This window comes from Bos mutus, unplaced genomic scaffold (genome assembly GCF_027580195.1).
Source record: "Bos mutus isolate GX-2022 unplaced genomic scaffold, NWIPB_WYAK_1.1 CTG339, whole genome shotgun sequence".
Lineage (NCBI taxonomy): Eukaryota > Metazoa > Chordata > Mammalia > Artiodactyla > Bovidae > Bos > Bos mutus.
Genome location: NW_027219828.1, coordinates 1 through 23,713, shown reverse-complemented (window position 1 = coordinate 23,713; position 23,713 = coordinate 1). Strand labels below are relative to the sequence as shown.

The 23,713-nt window shown below is 40.2% G+C and overlaps 1 long non-coding RNA gene across 1 annotated transcript; it reads left to right on the top strand.

The window, feature by feature from the left end:
- Positions 1-8,727: 8,727 nt before the first annotated feature.
- Positions 8,728-20,627, top strand: LOC138986977 (uncharacterized). The gene is made up of 3 exons (XR_011463495.1): positions 8,728-8,763; positions 14,846-15,171; positions 19,408-20,627. It is a non-coding gene; the product is annotated as an uncharacterized lncRNA (long non-coding RNA).
- Positions 20,628-23,713: the final 3,086 nt, after the last annotated feature.

The window sequence follows — 23,713 nt, the reverse complement described above, 5'->3', positions numbered from 1 at the left end:
ATATGAATTTTTCTAGGGAGAAGATTCATAGTTTTCATCATACCCTCAAAGAGTTTTATAGCCCTGAAAAAAATAAAATAAAAGATTGAAAACAATTGGTTTAAGGAATTCCCTGGCAGTCCAGAGGTTAGGATTCTGTATGTTCATTGCCGAGGGCCAGGGTCAATCCCTGGTTGGGGACTAAGATTCTGCAAGCCGAGTGGCTTAGCCTAAACAGATAAATAAAAATTAAAACACACACACACACACACACACACACACACACACACAACAATCAATTTAAATAGAAGAAATGTCAAACATGAATAAATAGCAATAAAAAAGGAAATATGTGATTTTTAACTGAGCAGATCTAGACTCAGTGACCATGCTTTATATATTTGCCTGCTCATGTGTATTTTTATAGCAGCCAATTAATAATACTGTAATGAAATCATTTCTTACATCTTTGCAACTTAGCTGTTAGGAGCTAAGAATGTGAGGGCTCATCTGAACCTCCTTTATTTCCCCTTATTCCAGTGGAGTGGTATCAGCAGGCAACTGCAGGAAGACATTATCTATGGTTTAAAACCCTGAGGTTTTAAAACTATTGGCTTTCTCTGCAGCTCTAATTTAAACCTGAGAGGGAATATTACATGTCAAGTGAGAGTCACAAAATTTCAGATCAGATTTCAGATCTAGCATTTGGGAATCTCTGTAAGTCCAAAACTAACGGTTAATTAAAAAAAAATTTTTTTTTTATTTTGGCTGTGCCAGGTCTTAGTTGTGGCATGTGGATCAAAATATTGTCTGGGTGAATTCCCTGGTGGTCCAGGGGACCTGGGTTCTATCCCTGGTCAGGGAACTACATCCCACATGCCCTAACAAAGACCTGGCTCAGCCAGATAAATAAATAAAAATAAATATTTTTTAAAAATTGTCTTATATTTGTTGCTATAATTTTTGGAGCCCTGGGTCAGGCAGGCAAATCCTGTGCAGGCTCCAACTCAGCACCGCTGCTTTGGATCTGAAACATACCTTCAGAGAGGAAGAAGGCACAAACAAACAGAAACACTGAAGCTATATACTGAAAATGCCATCCATCTGCTTTAAATATTTTTTACCTTAAAATATTTTGTTGTGCCCCCTTCAAGGACAGGCTTTGAAGAACTCTGGAAATAACAGGAAGTTCTAAGATATCACCTGCATTAGCAAGTGAGTTTTCTTTTTTAATTTATTTGGTTGCAATTTTGTTGAAGCATGTGAACCCTTAGTTGAAGTTGAAGCATGTGGGATCTAGTTCCCTGACCAGAAATCAAACCCAGGCCCCCTGCATTGGGAGCATGGAGTCTTAGCCCCTGGACCACCAGGAAGTCCCAGCAGGTGAGTTCTTTAACACTGGCTCCACCTGGGAAGCCTGAATAGCTTTTGTCAAATTTTATGAGAATTTCTAGGGAATTCCCTGGTGGCCCAGTGGCTCAGAGTCTGTGCTCCCAATGCAGGGGCTGGGTTCCATCTGTGTTCAGGAAACTAGATCCCACATGCCGCAAGAGTTTGCATGCTGCAGCTAAAGAACCCACATGGCACCACTAAGACCCAGTGCAGTCAAATAAATAAAAATGTTTAAAAATTTCATGATTATTTCTAGATGAGCAATGATAAGAGAAATAACAATTTCTATTAGAAATGATATTTATTTTGTTGTTCAGAACATTTTATCATTTTATCCCATTTTATCACCCCCTGCCATTTTTTAGTTTGGTTTTAGTTAGGTTCTAGTTTGGAGTAAAACTATTTTCAAAAATCTTAGCCTGCCATAGGTAAAATAGATAGGCAATGGGAATTTGCTGCATGGCTCAGGAAACTCACACAGGGGCACTGTATCAACCTAGAGGGGTGGGGTGGGGAGAGAGAGGGGCTGCCAAGTCACTTCAGTCGTGTCCGACTCTGTGCAACCCCAGAGGCAGCCCAACAGGGCTCCCCTGTCCCTGGGATTCTCCAGGCAAGAACACTGGAGTGGGTTGCCATTTCCTTCTCCAATGCGTGAAAGTGAAGTTGCTCAGTCGTGTTCGACTCTTGACCCCCATGACTGCAGCCTACCAGGCTCCTCCGTCCATGGGATTCTCCAGGCAAGAGTACTGGAGTGGGGTGCCATCGCCTTCTCCGAGACAGAGGGAGGGAGGTTCAAAAGGGACGGGATATATGCATACCTATGGCTGATTCATGTTGAGGTTTGATAGAAAACAACAAAATTCTGTCAAGCAAAATCCTTCAATAAAAAAAACAATTAAAATAAAAAAAAAAAAAACTGTCAAATCACTATGTTGTACACCTGAAACTAACATCATATTGTATGTCAATTATAATTCAATAAAAATTAAATATAATACAAATTTAAAAAATCTTGGCCCGTGTATATACCCATATGTATGTGAATGAATGTATCAGTACTTAGACACACACATGGAATTTGCATATGTATACAGCAAACTGATAATAGTGTGTGCACATGTGCTCAGTCTTGTCTGACTCTTTGCAACTCCACAGACTCTAGGCCTCCAGGCTCCTCTGTCCGTGGAGTTTTCCAGGCAAGAATATTAGAGTGGGTTGCCATGCCCTCCTCCAGGGAATCTTCCCATCCCAGGGATTAAACCCACGTCTCTTTATGTCTCCTGCATTGGCAGGTGGGTTCTTTACTGGTTGAGCCACCAGAGAAGCCCAACTATCAATAGTGGTTTCCCCTAAAATGTTGGACAACATGGAAGAGTGGGAGGAAGTCTGTTGGAAGAGAGAGTTTTTGTTTTTTACTGTATACAGTGCAATGATATTTAATAATTTTAAAAACAGATATAAGTAAAAGCGAGCAAAGAACAGTAATGCTGAGACTTGAAAAACACAGGTTCCAGATCAGCTATACTAAATAATCTCCTGCTTGACTTCAGTGAGTCTCTTATGCCTCTGATCTTTACTACCTGCCTTTGGAAATTGAGTGGCTTGGATCAGATGACCTCAAAGGCCCCTTCCAGGTCTAACATTCTGACACTGTGAAAGGGGTTAAAAATAGATACCTAAATTTACAGCTGGGCACACCGTGTCCATACGATAACTTCAAGGGCTTTTCTACACTTCTACAACAGGGCATTTGCCAGTGATCAGCGTAATTTTGAGGTCCTCTTTTTTGTTTTGGCCACACTGCACAGCATATGGGATTTTAGTTTGCTGGCCAGGGATAGAACCCAGGCACCCTGCATCGCAAACGTGGAGTCTTAAACACTGTACCACTAGGGAAGTCCCTGGTTTTTGTTTTAATTTTGCCTTTTTCTATTCTGTAGTAAAATGAAAAATATGAAACTGTTTCAGTCTAAAATAAACCTCATAGGAGTTTAACTTCACAAGAGGCTTTAAGCAGAGAGATTTAATTCAAATGTAGATGCCAAAATTATAGCATCCTCAGATTACAAGATAATTCAGGACTTGTGAAAACGTTGAGAGGAGGAATGTTTTATAAGTATGTATTTCTTTGCTGTCTAGTGTAGGTTTTTTTTTTTTTTTTTCCATCTAGTGTTTTAATTGAAAGTGATGAACATTTCTTTTTTTTTTAATATGGTTCACACATGTAGTACAGTACACATGTAGTTAAAAGGGTGTTCTGAGAAAAAGCACCTAACCACCATCCATCGGTCATAATTTAGGAGCCCCAAAAATGTCTGATGCCTCCATGGTAATGATGTCACATGGTGAAATATGCAACCACACAGTGTCAACAGACTAAAATAACAACCATGGGATTTTGACTTAACAGCAGGCTCTGAATAAACTGTGATGTGAGTAAACTGTGATGTAAACCAACTGCAACATTCTGCAAGGAAAGATGATTCTCTCTAATGTTTTCCACTTGAAGTGATACTATTTCCGGGCTCTTTTTTAATTTTATTTGAAGTATGGCTGATTTACAATGTTGTGTTAGTTTCAAGTGTACAGCAAAGGGATTCAATTATACATATCTATTCTTTTCCAGATTCTTTCCCTTATGGGTGATTACACAATATTGAGTAGTGTATGTACTATAAGTAGGTCCTTGTTGGTTATTTATTTTATATATAACAGTTTGTATATGTTAATCCCAAACTCCCAATTTATCCTTCCAACCCTCTTCCAGCTTTTTAAGATCAAAAATCTGATTGCAAAGCCTTGGAATGAAGACTTGCTCCCAACCAGAGACTGTAAGATTCTGAGTCTGCCTGAGGGCCTGACAGTTAAATAATTTGTTCCAAATTATACTCCTTGTCAAGGGTAGAGTCAGAACCAGATCTGAGTTTGTCTAGTGTTTCTCTTTCTGCCCCTCATGCCTATCAGTTCCCACCTGACTCTAATCGCCTTTTGGTGAAGAGCTGGATTTGCTTGGACTCTGCTTAGACTTGGTCATTGGCCCTCTAAAGACCCTATCTCCTACCCTCTTTATTTGATTTTATTATCAATGACTGACTTTATTTATTATTTATTTATTTAAATATTTATTTTATTTATTTGTTTGACTGCACTGGGTCTTCATGATGGCATGCAGGATCTCTAGATGCGGCGTGTGGAATCTTTTTAGTTGCAGCAAGTGGAATCTAGTTCCCTGACCAGAGATGGAACTCGGGCCCCTACATAGGGAGTTTGGAGTCTTAGCCACTAGACCACCAGGGAAGTCCCCCTGCCACTTTCTTGCTGACTCTCCACACCCCTTCAAGTTGGTGCCCCTTTCTTTCTGATGCCTTCTGTTGTCATTGGACACCACGATGGTCCTCCCAACCTCCTTTTGAAAGGAGGTTGTCATCCTGGGACCTAATTGTTATTTTTTCCCACTGTCAGGTCAAACCATGGGCAGCAATTCATTGAGAATGTAGGGCTTGAGGTCTGAATAAGGAAGATCAAGGTTGGGGGTCAGAATAGAAAGACCATGGTTCTAGCAGGGTTTCCTAGGTGTTAGTGATAAAGAATCTGCCTGTCAATGCAGGACATGCAAGAGATGTGGGTTTGATCCCTGGGTCAGGGAGATTCCCCGAGAGTGGGAAATGGCAACCCAGTCCAATATTCTTGCCTGGGAAATCCCATGGACAGAGGAGCCTGGCAGGCTACAGTCCATGGGGTCTCCAAGACTTGGACATGACTAAGCACAAGAGATGGAAATACCAGACCACCTGATCTGCCTCTTGAGAAATTTGTATGAAGGCCAGGAAGCAACAGTTAGAATTGGACATGGAACAACAGACTGGTTCCAAATAGGAAAAGGAGTTCATCAAGGCTGTATATTGTCACCCTGTTTATTTAACTTATGTGCAGAATACATCATGAGAAATGCTGGACTGGAAGAAACACAAGCTGGAATCAAGATTGCCAGGAGAAATATCAATAACCTCAGATATGCAGATGACACCACCCTTATGGCAGAAAGTGAAGAGGAACTAAAAAGCCTCTTGACGAAAGTGAAAGAGGAGAGTGAAAAAGTTGGCTTAAAGCTCAGCATTCAGAAAACGAAGATCATGGCATCCGGTCCCATCACTTCATGGGAAATAGATGGGGAAACAGTGGAAACAGTGTCAGACTTTATTTATCTGGGCTCCAAAATCACTGCAGATGATGACTGCAGCCATGAATTTAAAAGACGCTTACTCCTTGGAAGGAAAGTTATGACCAACCTAGATAGCATATTCAAAAGCAGAGACATTACTTTGCCAACAAAGGTTCATCTAGTCAAGGCTATGGTTTTTCCTGTGCTAATGTATGGATGTGAGAGTTGGACTGTGAAAAAGGCTGAGCGCCAAAGAATTCATGCTTTTGAACTGTGGTGTTGGAGAAGGCTCTTGAGAGTCTCTTGGACTGCAAGGAGATCCAACCAGTCCATTCTGAAGGAGATCAGCCCTGGGATTTCTTTGGAAGGAATGATGCTAAAGTTGAAACTCCAATACTTTGGCCACCTCATGCGAAGAATTGACTCATTGGAAAGGACTCTGATGCTGGGAGGGATTGGGGGCAAGAGGAGAAGGGGACGACAGAGGATGAGATGGCTGAATGGCATCACTGACTCGATGGATGTGAGTCTCAGTGAACTCCGGGAGTTGGTGATGGACAGGGAGGCCTGGCGTGCTGCAATTCATGGGGTCACAAAGAGTCAGACATGACTGAGTGACTGATCTGATCTGATCTGAAGCACGCTTGCACCACATGGCTTTTTAGTGAGGAACCAAGCATATTATTCAGCTGAACATACAGTCTGGAACCAATGATTTTTCTTTATAATCTATAAAGATAACCCTTTGAGCCTCTGCTTATCGTCTCTAAAACCAAAAGATCCTAAGATTCCTTTTAGCCCTAAAATTCTATAACATCTGAATCTCTTGTTGTTGTTCAGTCAGCAGGTGTTTTGTTGAGAGCTTCCCCTGGAACCTGTGGATCACATAAGGGAAAGTAAGTGTAATCTACCTGGAAAGGGAAAATGAACAGAATCATCTGGCGGGCAATAGCGAATCCTAGAAAGTCCAGGTGGAGCATGGGCTGCAAGTGGAGGAGGAGTTGAGAAGAGTGAGACCAGTGTGTGCCAGAAAATTGCTGGTGCCCGAGACTGAGGAGGGGAATTAGATGCTTGATAGGACTTTGTTAGACACAAGCGAAAGGTTCAGGAAATGTGTGAATCCTGATTTTTCTCTTTTTTTTGTTATTCTTTATTTTTTCTTGGCTGCACTGAGTCTTCATTGGTGCACGAGGGCTTTCTCTAGTTGCAGCGAGTGGAGGCTACTCTCTAGCTGCAGTACGTGGACTCTAGGCCGTGCAGGATCAATAGTTGTGGATCACTGGCTTAGCTGCCCCGAGGCATGTGGAATCTCCCCGACCAGAAATGGAACCTGTATGTCCTGCATTGGCAGGCAGATTCTTAACCCCTGGACCACCATGAAAGCCCTGAATCCTGATTTTTCAGTCTTCTGAAAAATTCTATAGGTTTTTAAATTTTATTTTATAGGCTCTCTTCTATTTTCCTTTTCTTTGTTTGCTTGTTTTGACCACTTCACTGGCCTGTGGGACCTTAATTGCCCAACCAGGGATTGAACCCTTGCTTTCTGCAGCAGAAACACAGAGTCTTAACCACTGGACCACCCAGGAAATCCTCTCTACTCTTTCTATTATCTAGAAATTCTGAGATCATCTGTCACTGTTATTTGAGGGTCCTGGTAGCCCAAGGGGCAGTTAATTAGGAGGGAGGAGAAAATGGTAATCTTTTTCTTCTTCTCTAAAGTATAAAAAGTGTCTACCTGTGATATATGATATTCCCTGGTTAGTAGCAAAGATGGCATTTTACGGCCTTGAGGTTGTTGTTGAATCAATTATTTCAGTCTCCATTTTGCCTGCCCTTTGAAAGCAGAATTTGAGAGTCTAAAAAAAGAAAGGAAAACAGATCTGTTGGAAGCATGAAACCAGCTCCTCATCCTCCTCCACAAAAGGGAAGAAATAGCCCTGAGCTAGTTTCTAAATAGGAATAGTGCAAGAGAATTTAGAAAGTGCCAGGAGGAAGGGAACACATGGAGCCCGATTTTGAAAGCCCACAGAGCGCGGGGGGTGGGCGCCAGAGAGACAGTCACGCCTGTTACCTGCTGTCTCTTGCTTCCTGGCTCCAGCTTGCCCTCCTCTGCCAAACCTCCTCACTCGAGTTGTCCCTTCCTCACCCATTCAGATAGATACACAAGTGACTGAAGCTCAGGAAAACACCTCTCCACTAATATGTAAATACACTCACATGGTAGCCATACATCCAAAGGATATTCATTGTCACAAGCATATTCATTCCTTCCAGCAAGCTTGAGCACTTGTAATATGCCACATACAGCACTCTGCAGTGGAGAAGTCAAGGTGAATAAGACATAGTTTCTGTCCTCGATGGTATATAACAACAAACCTATACAGATAAACACTGAGCTATAAGCCCAGAGGCACACATATGCAAACATATATGTAATGTACACCCACTGGTATGTGAACTCATGAAATAAAAAAAAAAAAAAAAAAGAGCTACTCACTCATAAATTTCACAAGTTCTAATACTAGTCATGCTGAAATATTTGGAGGGAGGTTGTCCGTTTTCCTATTTTTCCTTTGTCAGTTTTGTCATCGCCTTTCATATTCCAAAAATGATTTCACTTTATAGTTCCATTCTTTTCTTATTTCTTGCCTTTAAAAAATTATTTATTCTCTAAGATGAATTGTCTCACATGGAGAAACTGAGAAAAGGCAAGTTTGCCCAAGTTATAAATAAAGTTACCCTTTCAGGTACAAAATCTGTCTCTTTATACTCAGTTGATAAAATGGAAAAGACTGGCAATATTTAGTGATTGATCCTTTAATAATGTCTTTTTTTAAAATTCATTTATTTTATTTTTGACTGTGCTGGGTTTTCATTGCTGTGCATGGGCTTTCTTTAGTTTTGGCAAGCAGGGGCCACTCTCTGGCTGCAGTGAGCAGGCTTCTCATTATGGTGGCTTCTCTTGTTGGGGGGCAGGGCTCTAGGGCATGCAGGCTTCAGTTCTTGTAGCGCTTGTGCTCAGTTGCACCTAGGCATGTGGAATCTCTTGGCACAAAGGATTGAGCCAATGTCCCCTGCATTGGCAGGCAGATATTTAACCACTGGACCATCAGGGAAGTCCTAATGATGTCTTTTTAATGGGTATTTTGAACCACAAAATATGAAATCATTCCATCTTTTTTTTTTTATTGTAAGTATTTGAAGCAAGAAGAGCTCTGCTTGGAAAATGGGTAACTATTTAAAGTATACTTGATTCTAAGTCAGAAAGAGAAAGACAAACACCATATGAATATCACTTATATGTGGAATCTAAACTGTGGCACCAATGAACCTGCCCTCAAAACAGAAACAGACTCACAGACGTAGAGATCAGACCTGTGGTTGCCAAGTGGGAGGAGAGGAGGGAGCAGGACAGACCGGGAGTTTGGGGTTGGTAGATGCAAGCTATTACATTTAGAATGGCTAAGCAACAAGGTCCTACTGTATAGCACAGGGAACTATATCTAGTATCCTGGAATAAACCATAATGAAAAAGAACATTAACAAAGGAATGTATATAAATCTATATATCCATATCTAAGTTACTTTCACACTTCCTCAAAGGAAACACGGTCTCAATGACCATTGTCCATGATCAAAGTACAGTAAGTCTACTCTGTATGAATGAGTTCTGTTCCAAAAGCGAATTCATAGGTCCAATTTGATCGTAAATCCAACACAGTCAGCCTCGGTACCCAACTAACACAACTGGCTACACTCCGCTGTTTGTAAGCTTGCTTCCAGACATCCTGGGCTTGAAATTAAAAAACTGCTCTACTGTACTGTAAAGTACACAAAAGCACAGCCACCTGTAGTGGATGGACACACATGACCGTGCACGCCAGATGCATGAACTAATGTGATTGGACATGCAAACACACATTCGCATCTTTGAAAGTTCGAAACTCAAATGTTTGTATGAGGGGACTTTATCCATCTCTGGCTAATGTGTATTACTCATCAAATTCCTCTATAGTTCTCACTGAGAGTCTCTTCCACCCAAGAGAACTGGAAACATGGTCATACAAAAATGTGTACACTAATGTTCACAGTGGCATTATTCATAATTGTCAAAAATGTAAACACCCAAACATCCATTTGGTGAGAAATGGATAAACAAAATGGGGTCTAGCCAAACAATGGAACAGTGTTCAGCCTGAAAATGAAAGGCAGTTCTGTTTCAAGCTACTCATGAGTGAACTTTGAAGATATTGTGCTACGTGAAATAAACCAGACACAAAAGGACCAATATTGTTTGACTCCACTTTTATGAAGTTCTTAGAATAGGCAAATTCACAGAGAAAGAAAGTAAAATACAGGTTACGAAGAAATAGGGATGTTACTTAACCGGTAGAGTTTCAGCTTGAGTTTTAAAAACAGTTCTGCAGACGGATGTGGGGATGTTGCACAACAGTGTGAGTGTGCATCATGTCACTGAACTGTACACTTAAAAATGGTTAAATTTTAAAAGGCACAGGCAAGAAAAAAGAATGAAGTACTGATATATGCTACAACATAAACTTTGAACATAGTATGCTGAGTGAAAGAAACCAGACACCGAAGCCATCTAGCATATGATTCCATTTATATGAAATATTCAAAATAGACAAATCCATACAGACAGAAAATAGATGAGTGGTTTCTAGGGGCCAGGGAGCAGGGGAGGAGTGACTGACTGTAATGGGTATGGACTTCATTTTGGGGGGTAATGAAAAGGTTCTGAAATTAGACAGTAGTGCTGGCTTTACAGCCTTGTGAATATATGAAAATGCTGGGTGGTGTGGTGTATGAATTGCACCTTAATTTTAAAAAACAAATCAGGATCCCTTTTAAAAAATTATGCTATGATTTCTTTAACTCTAGATGTATATAATGAACTTGAAATAGTCCATCTTTAAAGCATACAGTCAAAGCCTTCTTTCCTTTTAACGGAGCATCTTTGCCCCAGAATATAGCAGTAGACAGAATATCCTACCCTGTGAGTTACTGAGATTCATTTTCCCATATGTCTTAGTCCATTCCAGGTGCTATAACAGAACACTGGTGGGAGCGGGGGCTTATAAACAGCAGAAAACTTATTTCTCATAGTTCTAGAGGCCGGAAAGTCCAACATCAAGGTGCTAGCAGACTCGGTGTCTGCTGGGAACCTGCTTTCTGGCTCAGAGACTCTCCATGTGTCTTCATATGACAAAAGGGCTAAAGGTCACTCTGTAGTCTCTTTAATAAAGGACACTAAACCCATTCATGAGGGCTTCCCTGGTGGCTCAGTGGTAAAGAATCCGCCTGCCAATCAGGAAACTCTGGTTTGCTGTCTGGGTCAGGAAGATCCCCTGGAATAGGAAGTGGCAACCCACTCCAGTATTCTTGCCTGGGAAATCCCATCAACAGAGAAGCCTGGTGGGCTACAATCCATGGGGTGGCAAAGAGTCAGACACAACTGAGCGATTGAGCATGGATGCTCGCAATCCCATATGCGAATGCTCTCCCTCATGACCTAATCCTCTCAAAGGCCCCACCTACCTCCCTGGGTCATTACCACAGGGTTAGGGTTTCAATTTCGGAATTAGGGGTGACATAAACATTCAATCCATCATAAAGCTCTGTATCTTACTGTTCTTGTTTGTCTGATTTAGTCACCACTTCTTTTCTGTGCTGGTCTACAAGCTCCAGTCTAAAGATATTTACTAACCTAAAGAAGGAAAAAAAAGTCATGTACACAATGTTTCTGGAAGACTTTACATATCCTCTGGAGAAAGAAATGGCAACCCATTCCAGTATTCTTGCCTGGAAAACCCCATGGACAGAGGAGCCTGGCAGGTTACAATTGTGGGGTCGCAAAGAGTTGGACATGACTGATCGACTTCACTTTACTTTTACTTTTACAAGAAAAGGGGCAATATTGATTTCCTTCAGACAGGAAAACTGTCTAAAGGGTGGAAGAGACTCTTACCTGGAGAGCCTTTTGTGTCTTTTGAATTTTTAATCATGTGAATGTTTTTAATCATGTGAAGGTAATATCTATTCAAAATAATAATAAAATTTTATAAAATAAATTCACTAAAAATGGCAAAATGAGAAATACCCGAAATTTAAAATCTAGCTAAGTTTTTCTCATATTGCATTTGTGTTTTTAAACTAACTTTGTTACCAATAACTTAAAAAAGAGACTTATAAAAAAAGCAAATAGATAAAAAGGGACATATTTAAAATGACTATCTTTGCATTTTCATTCTACTTACTATGAATGTAAATCCCCTAAATTAATATAACCAGGGCTAATATTCAGCCAGAATTCATTGGTATGGCTGAGCAGCCTCTGCTGATTTTGATTGGTTGATAGCATTGCCAGTTGTTAAACATTTTTAATATCACCCTGGATAAAATTCAAGGTCTTCAAACTTTTAAAAAGATCTTGTTAATTCTTTTCTTTTACCATAACTAATAGAAGCCTATATTTCAAAGGTCACTGATATTTGCAAAGATCACTAATTATCTCTCTACTCAATCAGCCAAACTATAGGGTCAGGCATGGTTTTACCATGCTCCTTGTTGTACATTGCTTGATGCTATCAGGCATTTAATAAATATTTTCTAAATGAATAAATGGTACTCACTGGTTTTTCTCTTTTGCCCAACAACAAACTTATTCCATAAATCCACTAGATTATATGGTAACCTTTACAGCTCCATGAAAGCCACAGGAATTAAGTTTGAAGGGGATATTTCCAGTTTATTTTTATTCAGTTTTCTCTCTCCAGTTTAGGTTTAGGCTTTATTTGTCTGTGTGTTTTATGAACAACATAACAGATTGATAGCATAAGGAATGCATTTTCAATAAAAAAAAAAGGAGAAAGTAAGAAGTAAGTAAGCAGGTTTTTTTTTTTGTTGTTTTTTTAATTTTCCTTTATTTATGGCTGTGCTGAGTCTTCCTCGCTGCACAGGCTTTTCTATAATTGTGGTGTGCAAGCTTCTCATTGCCAGGGCGTCTCTTGTTGCAGAGACTGGGCTCTAGAGCCTTCTCGTTTAAGTTGTGGTGCATGGGATCAACACAGGCTCAGTAGTTGTGGCACACGGGCTTAGTTGCTCCGCTGCATGTAGGATCTTCCCAGATCAGGGATCAAACCCATGTTACCTGCGTTGGCAGGTAGATTCTTACCACTGAGCCACCAGGGAAGCCCAAGGATACTGATTTTTAAACTTAGCATTACTTGGGATTTTCATTGTATGAGTCAAGTATTGGCTTTAAAGCTCAATCTCATATTAGAAGTAAAGTCACTTTTAAAAACAATCTGGATAGTAAAGGGCAAGATGTAATGTGAAACCTATTCAATGATAGACAATCCAAAAAGTATTTTATATTTAGCCATGTGTGCATGCTCAGTCGTGACTGACTCTTTTGCAACCCCATGAACTATAGCCTGCCAAGTTTCTCTGTCCATGGGATTTTCCAAGCAAGAATATTGGAGTGGGTTGCCATTTCCTTCTCCAGGGGATCTTCCCAACCCAGGGATCAAACCCAGGTCTCCTGCATTGCAGACAGATTCTTTACCAGCTGAGCCACCAGTGAAGCCCAGGATAATATAACCAAAAAGCAAAAAAAAAAAAAAAAAAAAAAAAAACAGCCTCTTCCTTCATCTTGACCTCACTGCCTGAGAACTTTCCTTTCCTTGCCATTTGGTGTGCGATGAGTGGCGCTGATGCCCTAGCAATGGTCCTCACATCTTGAAAGTGCAGCAAGAATCCTTGTAACAACTACTCTGAAAATGGGATTTTCACAATCTTATTGTCAAGAAATCTCGAAAGGTATTAAAAGTAACTATAAAATATAATTATGATATGATATAAGATAGTATTGTTGCTGTTTAGTAACTAAGTCATGTCTGAATCTTTTGCGACCCCGTGGACTGTAAACCCACCAGGCTCCTCTGTCCATGTGATTTCCCAAGCAAGAATACTGGAGCCAGTTGCCATTTCCTTCTTCAAGGGATCTTCCTGACCCAGGGATTGACCCCTGTCTCCTGCTTGGCAGATGTATTCTTTTCCACTGAGTCACCAGTGATGGGCATATAAGATAGTATAGCATAAAATAATGTAGCACAATGTCGTATAGTAATTATATGATATTAATATTAAAAAAAGGAACTAACTGTAAAATGAGGTATCACACATGGTACTAGGATAAGAAAACGGTCTTAGCTGCTCCCCTACCTCACACATTAGATCCCTGGCTGTGATGGTATGGCTCTTTTTTCTTGAAGAGCTGAAGCAAGTGATGTGGGACAGATATATATATATATATATATATATATATATATATATATATATATATATATATATATATATATATATATAATATAATAGAAAAAAAAAAAAAACAACCCAGGAACCTACTGTATAGCACAAGGAACTATATCCAATATCTTATTATAACCTACAGTGGAAAAGAATCTAAAACAGAATGTGTGTGTGTGTGTGTGTGTGTGTGTGTGTATATATAAATCAATATGCTAGATACCTAAAAGATTGTAAAATAACAATGCTTCAATTTAGAAATTTTTTTAAAAAAGAGAAGGATACTGGGCGATTACCAAATTCATGTAGAGTTAATTCTTCCATGGATTATCTACTTTTTGGATTATTCCCAGCACCTTTTAAATTCCAAGGGGATTTCCCCCAGCTGTTAAGCATTCTTCTCAGTCATCTACCCACCTTCAACTGGTAGAAATTCAAGGAATGCAAATTCGTTTTCTATTAGACTAAATAAACACAATTAGAAAGGGGAAACCCCCAAGGCAAGAACACCTATCAAAGCCAAATATAAATTATCTTTGACTGTTATAATCAGGGAAATAGATGAGAAACCAATGTAATTATCTTTTTAATCTCTAGAGGAAAAGGTTTGAATGTTTTCTTTTATAGATTTCTTCAGCGCTTTATAATCCTAATGTTCTTTTATATTAATTCTAAATCACTGTTCTTCAATCTGAGCCTGTTCTCTTCTTTTGGGCATCCATGACAATAATTGAGCTGACCTCAATCCTTGCAAATGTGCTTCCTGTCCTTGTTAATGTACAAACATGGTAACTTTATGCTTTGTAATTTAATTATTGTATATCTAATGATTTACCCCTCATGCTTATTATTTTTAACATCACTATGATATTTTCTAACAGGGGTCCCCAACCTCTGGGCCACAGACCCATTGGTACCTCTCATCAGATCAGCAGTGGCATCACATTAGAAATAAAGTGCACAATAAATGTAATGCTGTAGTTTTTCCAGGAGTCATGTATGGATGCGAGAGTTGAACCATAAAGAAGGCTGAGTGATGAAGAATGGATGCTTTTGAACTGTGGTGTCGGAGAAGACTCTTGAGAGTCCCTTGAACTGCAAGGAGATCAAACCAGTCAATCCTAAAGGAAGTCAGTCCTGATTATTCATTGGAAGGACTGATGCTGAAGCTGAAACTCCATACTTGGGCCACCAGATGTGAAGAGCCGACTCATTAGAAAAGACTGATGCTGGGAAAGATTAAAGGCAGGAGGAGAGGGGGACGACAGAGGACCAGAGGGTAGGAAAACATCACTGACCCAATGGAGGTGAGTGTGAGCCAGCTCCAGCAGATGGCGAAGGACAGGGAAGTCTGGCATGCTGCAGCCCATGGAGTTGCAGAGTCAGAATGACTGAGTGACTGAACTACAATAAAATGCAATGCGCTTGAATCACCCCGAAGCCATCCCTACCTGCCTGTTCCCCCCGTCCATGGAAAACTTCTCTTCTATGAAACTGATCCCTGGTGCCAAAAAGTTTGGGGACCACCGTTTATAAAATTAGCTACCATGAGTACAATGAGTCATACACTCTTTTAGGAATTTTATACATATTTTCATTTCTTTAATCTTCCCAGTAACTCTAAATTTCGATATAATTATTCAATCAATGTGACTCTGAATGGCCTCACTCCCAAAGCCCCCATGCATCCTTAATGCCGTATTTTCTCTTATCATGTTGCTGAGCTGATTCACTATTGTGAGGCATTTGGGGTTATTTCTGATTTACTGTAGTGATAATTATATCCCATAAACATTTCTTCCCTCATCATCCTGGGTCCCCACATAGCTCAGTTTCTACAGAGTAGCACGTAGCACTGCCCAAAGTAATTTTAAAGATGAATACCAATTTTCATGTTGTCTCTCAAAGAAAAATCACAGGGGATCCAATTCAGAACTCATAACACTACCTACCAGATCCCCTTTCTTCATTCCCCAGTTCTCTCACACTGTATAACTGCTGGAAAGGCAGTTACAGTCTGAACCTCCACAGACTGCCTACACGCCAAAACCCTGCAGCTCTCCTGTCTCCATATGCCCCCCACTGGCTCCTTGCTTTAGAGATCACCGCAGCATCGTGGGCTGGTCCTTCCCCTGGCCCTCACCACTCTGGTCTGGCTTCTCTATCATTCTAATAACCCATCCCCAAAGGAAAGAAGTCTCATATTATGTTAGTTAGAAATATGGACTGTGCAGAAACAGGCGGAGAGGAAATCTGGGAACATTCATACATGAATACACTTTATTCACTTATTTGTAAATTAAGATTTCTGATGTTTTTTTTTTTTTTTTTTTTCATTTGAGAGTCCCCCCTCCCCCTTGAATGATAGTGTCCAAAGTGAGATTGATGAGCGCTGAAAAGATCTGGTAACAGTGAATAGTTTTTGTTTTATTTAAAAATCTTTGGTTTGGCTGCACTGGGTCTTTGTTGCAACACAGGCTTTCTCAGTTGTTGTGGCATGTGGGCTCTTAGTTCCCGAGCAGGTTATCAACCCTAGTCCCTTGCATTGGAAGGCAGATTCTTTTTATTTATTTGTTTATGGTTGAGCTGCGTCTTCGTTGCTGTGTGCAGGCTTTCCCTAGTTGTCATGAGCATGGGACCACTCCTCCCTACTTGCAGGACGCAGTCTTCCTACTGCAGTGGCTTCTCTGGTTGCAGAGCACAGGCTCTAGGGTGCTTGTGCTTCAGGGGCTGTGGCATGTGGGCTCAGGAGTTGTGGCTCTCAGGCTTACTTGCCTTGCAGCAGGTGGAATCATCCCAGACCAGGGATGGAACCCATGTCCACTGCACTGGCAGATTCTTAACCACTGGACTTCCAAAGGTTTTAATCAAGAAGTACTCCAACTAATTAAAAAAAAAAAAAGATCCTATGATTACAAAGAAGTTGACTTGTCATAAGGCTTAAAATACATTTTTCCTTTTATGCCTTTTTTTTTTTTTTTTTTTTTTAGGGCTTCCCTGGTGGCTCAGATGGTAAAAGCGTCTGCCTGTAATGTGGGAAACCCAGGTTCGATTCCTGGGTCGGGAAGATCCCCTGGAGAAGGAAATGGCAATCCACTCCAGCACTCTTGCCTGGAAAATCCCATGGACAGAGACGCCTGATAGGCTACAGTCCATGGGGTCGCAAAGAGTTGGAAATGCCTTCACTTCCACTTTCATGCCTTTTTAGGTGGTCAATGTATTTTATGATTAAAACTAAAGTATTATAAAATTCTGATTACTTTATACTAACTAGAAAATATCTATTGATGAAATGCAATAGTGTATAAAATACAAGTAGCCCCAAACTTTCCTGTTTTCTCTTCTCTAATGGACTAAAGAAGAAAAAAAACAGAGGTTTAGACTCTGATAACAGCTCCTTCTGCTGCTAGCTGTTCCCATAAGAACCTTTCTTTTGATTTTGGCCAGCTCTCACGCTCTCATCTTTGATGAGTCACTAATCTTGGGACTGGTTTGGGGTCATCACTGGGGAAAATTGTGAAGTAACCCAAGCGTTTGTTTGGTATGCCCCAGATTGCTTTGGCATGTACTTCCTGTCTCTGGCACTCTTTTTTTTTTCCAGGCCCTCCTATCAACTTTTCCTTTCCAATCATATCAATCATTTACATATTAGTAGGACTTTAACTCGGAGAAGGCAATGGCACCCCACTCCAGTACTCTTGCCTGGAAAATCCCATGGGCTGAGGAGCCTGGTAAGCTGCAGTCCATGGGGTCACTAAGAGTCAGACACAACTGAGTGACTTCACTTTCTTTTTTCACCTTCATGCATTGGAGAAGGAAATGGCAACCCACTCCAGTGTTCTTGCCTGGAGAATCCAAGGGGAGCCTGGTGGGCAGCCATCTATGGGGTCGCACAGAGTCAGACACGACTGAAGCGACTTAGCAGCAGCAGCAGCAGGACTTTAACTGGACCTTCCCAGGTGGTGCTAGTGGTAAAGAATCCACCTGCCAATGCAGGAGACCCAAAAGGCACAAGTTCGATCCCTGGGTCGGGAAGATCCCTTGGAATAGGAAATGGCACCTCATCCCAGTATTCTTGCCTGGAAAATTCCATGGACAGAGGAGCCTAGCCGGCTCAGCAAAGAGTCAGACAAGAGTGAGTGACTGAGAACACACACACACACACAGGACTTTAACCCCATATACTCCCCCTTCTCAGAGATATTTGCTTGTATTGCCTTATCTCTAATTGTGAATGCAAAGGTTTGTTTCTGGTCCTGGAGTTTTAATCACTAATGAGCTGATGTAAACTATGGGCGAAGACTGACTGCCCAGGTGTCTTCTCTTATGGTTGTACAGACAGTCCGTGGCTTAAGATGCTTTGGCTTAGCAACTTTTTGGCTTTACAGTGATGCAAAAGTGATAGACGTTCAGTGGATACCATATTTAAAATTTTGTATTTGGGTTTTTTGGGGAGGGGTGGCTAGCCATGTGCAGTAGGATACTTATTTATGGTTCTGGGCAGCCACTGAGCCACAGCTCCCAGTCAGCCACTCGGTCACAAGAGTACAGGCCAAATACACTTAAAACCATCAGTACCCAGACAGCCATTCTGGTTTCACATTCAGTGTGCTTGTATACATGCTAAGTTGTGTCAGTCATGTCCAACTCTGTGCAACCCCATGGCCTGTAGCCCACCAGGCTCCTCTGTCTATGGAACTCTCCAGGCAAGAATACTGCAGTGGGTTGCCATTCCCTTCTCCAGGTGTAGTAGTCAATAAATTACATGAACTAGTCAACGCTTTCTTCTAAAATAGGCTTTGTGGTAGATGATTTTGCCCAACTGTAGGTTCATGTGAGGGCTTCCCTGGTGGCTCAGTGATAAAGAATACCTCTGTCAATGCAGAGACTCAGGTTTGATTCCTGGGTCAGGAAGATCCCATGGAGGAGGGCACGGCAACCCACTCCAGTATTCTTGCCTGGAGAATCCCATGGACACAGGAGCCTGCTGAGCTACAGTCTATGGGGTCGCAAAACAGCTGGACATGACTGAGCAACTAAACAACAGCAAGGATCATCAGGGTTCATGTAAGCGTTCTGAGCACGTTAAGGTAGACTGGGCTAAGCTAGAATGTTTGGTAGGTTAAGTGTATTATGTGCATTTTTAATTTATGATACTTTCAACTTATGATGGATTAATTGGGATATAGCCCCATCAGAAGTTAAAGATCTACATTTTACAAGTCTGTATATATTCTCAGTTTACGACTATGACCAGCTCCCAAATTTTTCTGTAACTCCAAGTTTTGAGGTCAAGTGCATGTCTATGTCCACACCGCCTTGCTTGGGCTCACACACACACATGAGAAAGAAAGAACAGGTAGGTGGCAAACATGGGGTGTACTTGTTAGGGAAAGAAATGCATGCAATTTGTTAAGAATAAGTTACTAAACTCACTTTCTATGCAGTTCTTTATCTCTTTCATAATGCGTCTCTGGTGTCAGACTAAACCTGGAGCTTTTTTTTTTTTTTTTTTTTTTTTTTTTTTTTTTTTTTTTTTCCAGTTTGACAAATGGATGGACACTCAGAGGAGAAGAATCCTGACAGTCCTGTTAGAACGCTGCTCCCTGTCACAGCAAAAGTTCTGCTGTTGAAAGCTTCAGGAGAAAATTCCAGCAGAAGCTCTGGATTTTATGACCAAGCTCCCAAAGGTGTTATCTTTATACATCTTTTCTTTCCTGGACCCCCAAAGCCTTTGTCACTGTGCACAGGCACAGATAAAGAAGCAGGGTTCGGTGTTTTGTAAAGACAGCCTAGAAAACACTGAACCTTGAGGGAAAAAAGAAAGCATGCATACAAAACCGAGCACCGACAAGATGCTCACCGCATTTTGTTTGCACAGTTTGGATTGGCCCCATCTCTTTGTGTCTGGCTGTGCACTTAGTGCTCACAGGAGAGAAAAAGTAAGCCATTGCTAAGTGTCCGTAAAATAGTATTAGCCAGTTGGGGAAATATATACACATGTATATAATGGTTCATCATCAGAATAGCCTTATATTGCACAGCAGAGGACCATAGTAAAACTTAAGAGTGTAGAGTGCAGGCCATTCATAAATAGAAAAGCATGAAATAAGGTGCTAATGTGATAAATACAGAAGCATGTGAGACTAAAGGAGTTCAGAGTGGGCAAATGTGCTCACAGGTTGGAAAAGCATCTGACCATTATTTTCTTACAAATAATTTCACGGTGTATTCAAGTATATTTTTTAAGATATAAAATTGATAGTCATTTTGTTGATTTCTTTTCATAGTCTAGAAAGACCAGAAATTCCCTGTTACTGTGCATTCACAGGGTAACTTTAGTTTTTAAAATTAAGAAAATGAAAAAAAATTAAGAAAATGAAAGCAGTAAGATAGATGATGTATTTAATAATTGGTGCTGGGACAATTGGGCAGTATCTGGAAAAAAATTCTAGAAGGATAAAAGATTGATATGAAATTATGGAAAACCATTCCCTACTCAAAGGAGGGAATTCCCTGGTCCAGTGGTTAAGTCTCTGCTTTTTCACTGCTGAGGGCAGAAGTTCAATCCCTGTTTGGGGAACTAAGATCCTGTAAGCCACCAGGCATGACTAAAGGGGAAAAAAATGTAATTAAAGGAAATCTAGGGAAGGAAGACTTTGTGAGTAATCTATAATATTCAGAGCCTCAAAAGAAAATGTATAACTTAAAATCTTTATTTATTTTATATATTTTGTATATATATTATATATGCTTTATAAATAAAGAAAGCAAGATTTTTTAGTTGTGATTATAAAAGTTAAAATTTTCTCCATCGAGAAGAAAACTGTAAATAAATACAGACAGTAAACAGGAGGAGCTCCTGGGAGTGGTTAGGACTCAGTGCTTTCACTGATTAGGGCTCAGGTTCAGCCCCTGGCCGGGAGACTATGAATCCACAAGCTGCTGCAGTGTGGCCCCCAAAATTAAAATAATCTGGGAAAAACATGTTGCCAGCAAAGGGGTAATTTTCTTATTTTTTAAAGAACGACTATAAATCTACATTAAGAAGAAAAAAAAAAAAAAGCCTAGCAGAAAAATGAGCAAAGGAAGTGAGCAAGTAGTTCACAGAAAGAAAAGCAGATGTTTTGAAAATAGATAAAATGCTTAGCCTCATTTTCATGCCATCGTTTGTGACTCAGATGGATTTAGTTTCTTTTTTAATGATAACATTTTATATTGTTAGGGGTGTGGGGAAACAAGCACCTTCATGTGTTGCACCTTCATAGATAAATTGATGCAAACACCCAGGAGAGCAATTTGGTAGTACCCAATTTTTAAATAAAGATTCCTGGACATTCCCTGGCGATCCAGTGGCTTTCACTACCAAGGATGTGAGTTTGATCTCTGGTCGGGGAACTGAGATCCTGCAAGCCATGAGACATGGCTAAAAACTTAAAGAAAGCAGGAATAGAAGGAACATACCTCAACATAATAAAAGCTATATATGACAAACCCACAGCAAACATTATCCTCAATGGTGAAAAATTGAAAGCATTTCCTCTAAAGTCAGGAACAAGACAAGGGTTCCCACTTTCACCATTACTATTCAACATAGTTTTGGAAGTTTTGGCCACAGCAATCAGAGCAGAAAAAGAAATAAAAGGAATCCAAATTGGAAAAGAAGAAGTAAAACTCTCACTATTTGCAGATGACATGATCCTCTACATAGAAAACCCTAAAGACTCCACCAGAAAATTACTAGAAATAATCAATGACTATAGTAAAGTTGCAGGATATAAAATCAACACACAGAAATCCCTTGCATTCCTATACACTAATAATGAGAAAACAGAAAGAGAAATTAAGGAAACAACTCCATTCACCATTGCAATGGAAAGAATAAAATACTTAGGAATGTATCTACCTAAAGAAACTAAAGACCTATATATAGAAAACTATAAAACACTGGTGAAAGAAATCAAAGAGGACACTAATAGATGGAGAAATATACCATGTTCATGGATTGGAAGAATCAATATAGTGAAAATGAGTATACTACCCAAAGCAATTTATAGATTCAATGCAATCCCTATCAAGCTACCAACAGTATTCTTCACAGAGCTAGAACAAATAATTTCACAATTTGTATGGAAATACAAAAAACCTCGAATAGCCAAAGCGATCTTGAGAAAGAAGAATGGAACTGGAGGTATCAACCTACCTGACTTCAGGCTCTACTACAAAGCCACAGTTATCAAGACAGTATGGTACTGGCACAAAGACAGAAATATTGATCAATGGAATAAAATAGAAAGCCCAGAGATAAATCCACGCACATATGGACACCTTATCTTTGACAAAGGAGACAAGAATATACAATGGATTAAAGACAATCTCTTTAACAAGTGGTGCTGGGAAATCTGGTCAACCACTTGTAAAAGAATGAAACTAGACCACTTTCTAACACCATACACAAAAACAAACTCAAAATGGATTAAAGATCTAAACGTAAGACCAGAAACTATAAAACTCCTAGAGGAGAACATAGGCAAAACACTCTCCGACATACATCACAGCAGGATCCTCTATGACCCACCTCCCAGAATATTGGAAATAAAAGCAAAAATAAACAAATGGGACCTAATTAACCTTAAAAGCTTCTGCACATCAAAGGAAACTATTAGCAAGGTGAAAAGACAGCCTTCAGAATGGGAGAAAATAATAGCAAAATGAAGCAACTGACAAACAACTAATCTCAAAAATATACAAGCAACTCCTACAGCTCAACTCCAGAAAAATAAACGACCCAATCAAAAAATGGGCCAAAGAACTAAATAGACATTTCTCCAAAGAAGACATACAGATGGCTAACAAACACATGAAAAGATGCTCAACATCACTCATTATCAGAGAAATGCAAATCAAAACCACTATGAGGTACCATTTCACACCAGTCAGAATGGCTGCGATCCAAAAGTCTACAAATAATAAATGCTGGAGAGGGTGTGGAGAAAAGGGAACCCTCTTACACTGTTGGTGGGAACGCAAACTAGTACAGCCACTATGGAGAACAGTGTGGAGATTCCTTAAAAAACTGGAAATAGAACTGCCTTATGATCCAGCAATCCCACTGCTGGGCATACACACTGAGGAAACCAGAAGGGAAAGAGACACGTGTACCCCAATGTTCATCGCAGCACTGTTTATAATAGCCAAGACATGGAAACAACCTAGATGTCCATCAGCAGATGAATGGATAAGAAAGCTGTGGTACATATACACAATGGAGTATTACTCAGCCATTAAAAAGAATACATTTGAATCAGTTCTAATGAGGTGGATGAAACCGGAGCCTATTATACAGAGTGAAGTAAGCCAGAAGGAAAAACATAAATACAGTATACTAACGCATATATATGGAATTTAGAAAGATGGTAACAATAACCCGGTGTACGGGACAGCAAAAGAGACACTGATGTATAGAACAGTCTTATGGACTCTGTGGGAGAGGGAGAGGGTGAGAAGATTTGGGAGAATGGCATTGAAACATGTAGAATATCATGTAGGAAACGAGTTGCCAGTCCAGGTTCGATGCACGATGCTGGATGCTTGGGGCTGGTGCACTGGGACGGCCCAGAGGGATGGTATGGGGAGGGAGGAGGGAGGAGGGTTCGGGATGGGGAACACATGTATACCTGTGGCGGATTCATTTTGATATTTGGCAAAACTAATACAATTATGTAAAGTTTAAAAATAAAATAAAATTAGAAAAAAAAAAAAAAAACAAGATTACCTTTGGCCAGTAGTTTCACTTCTTGGAATTTGTCTGATGGGTATACTTCAACACATGCAAAATGTATGTCTATA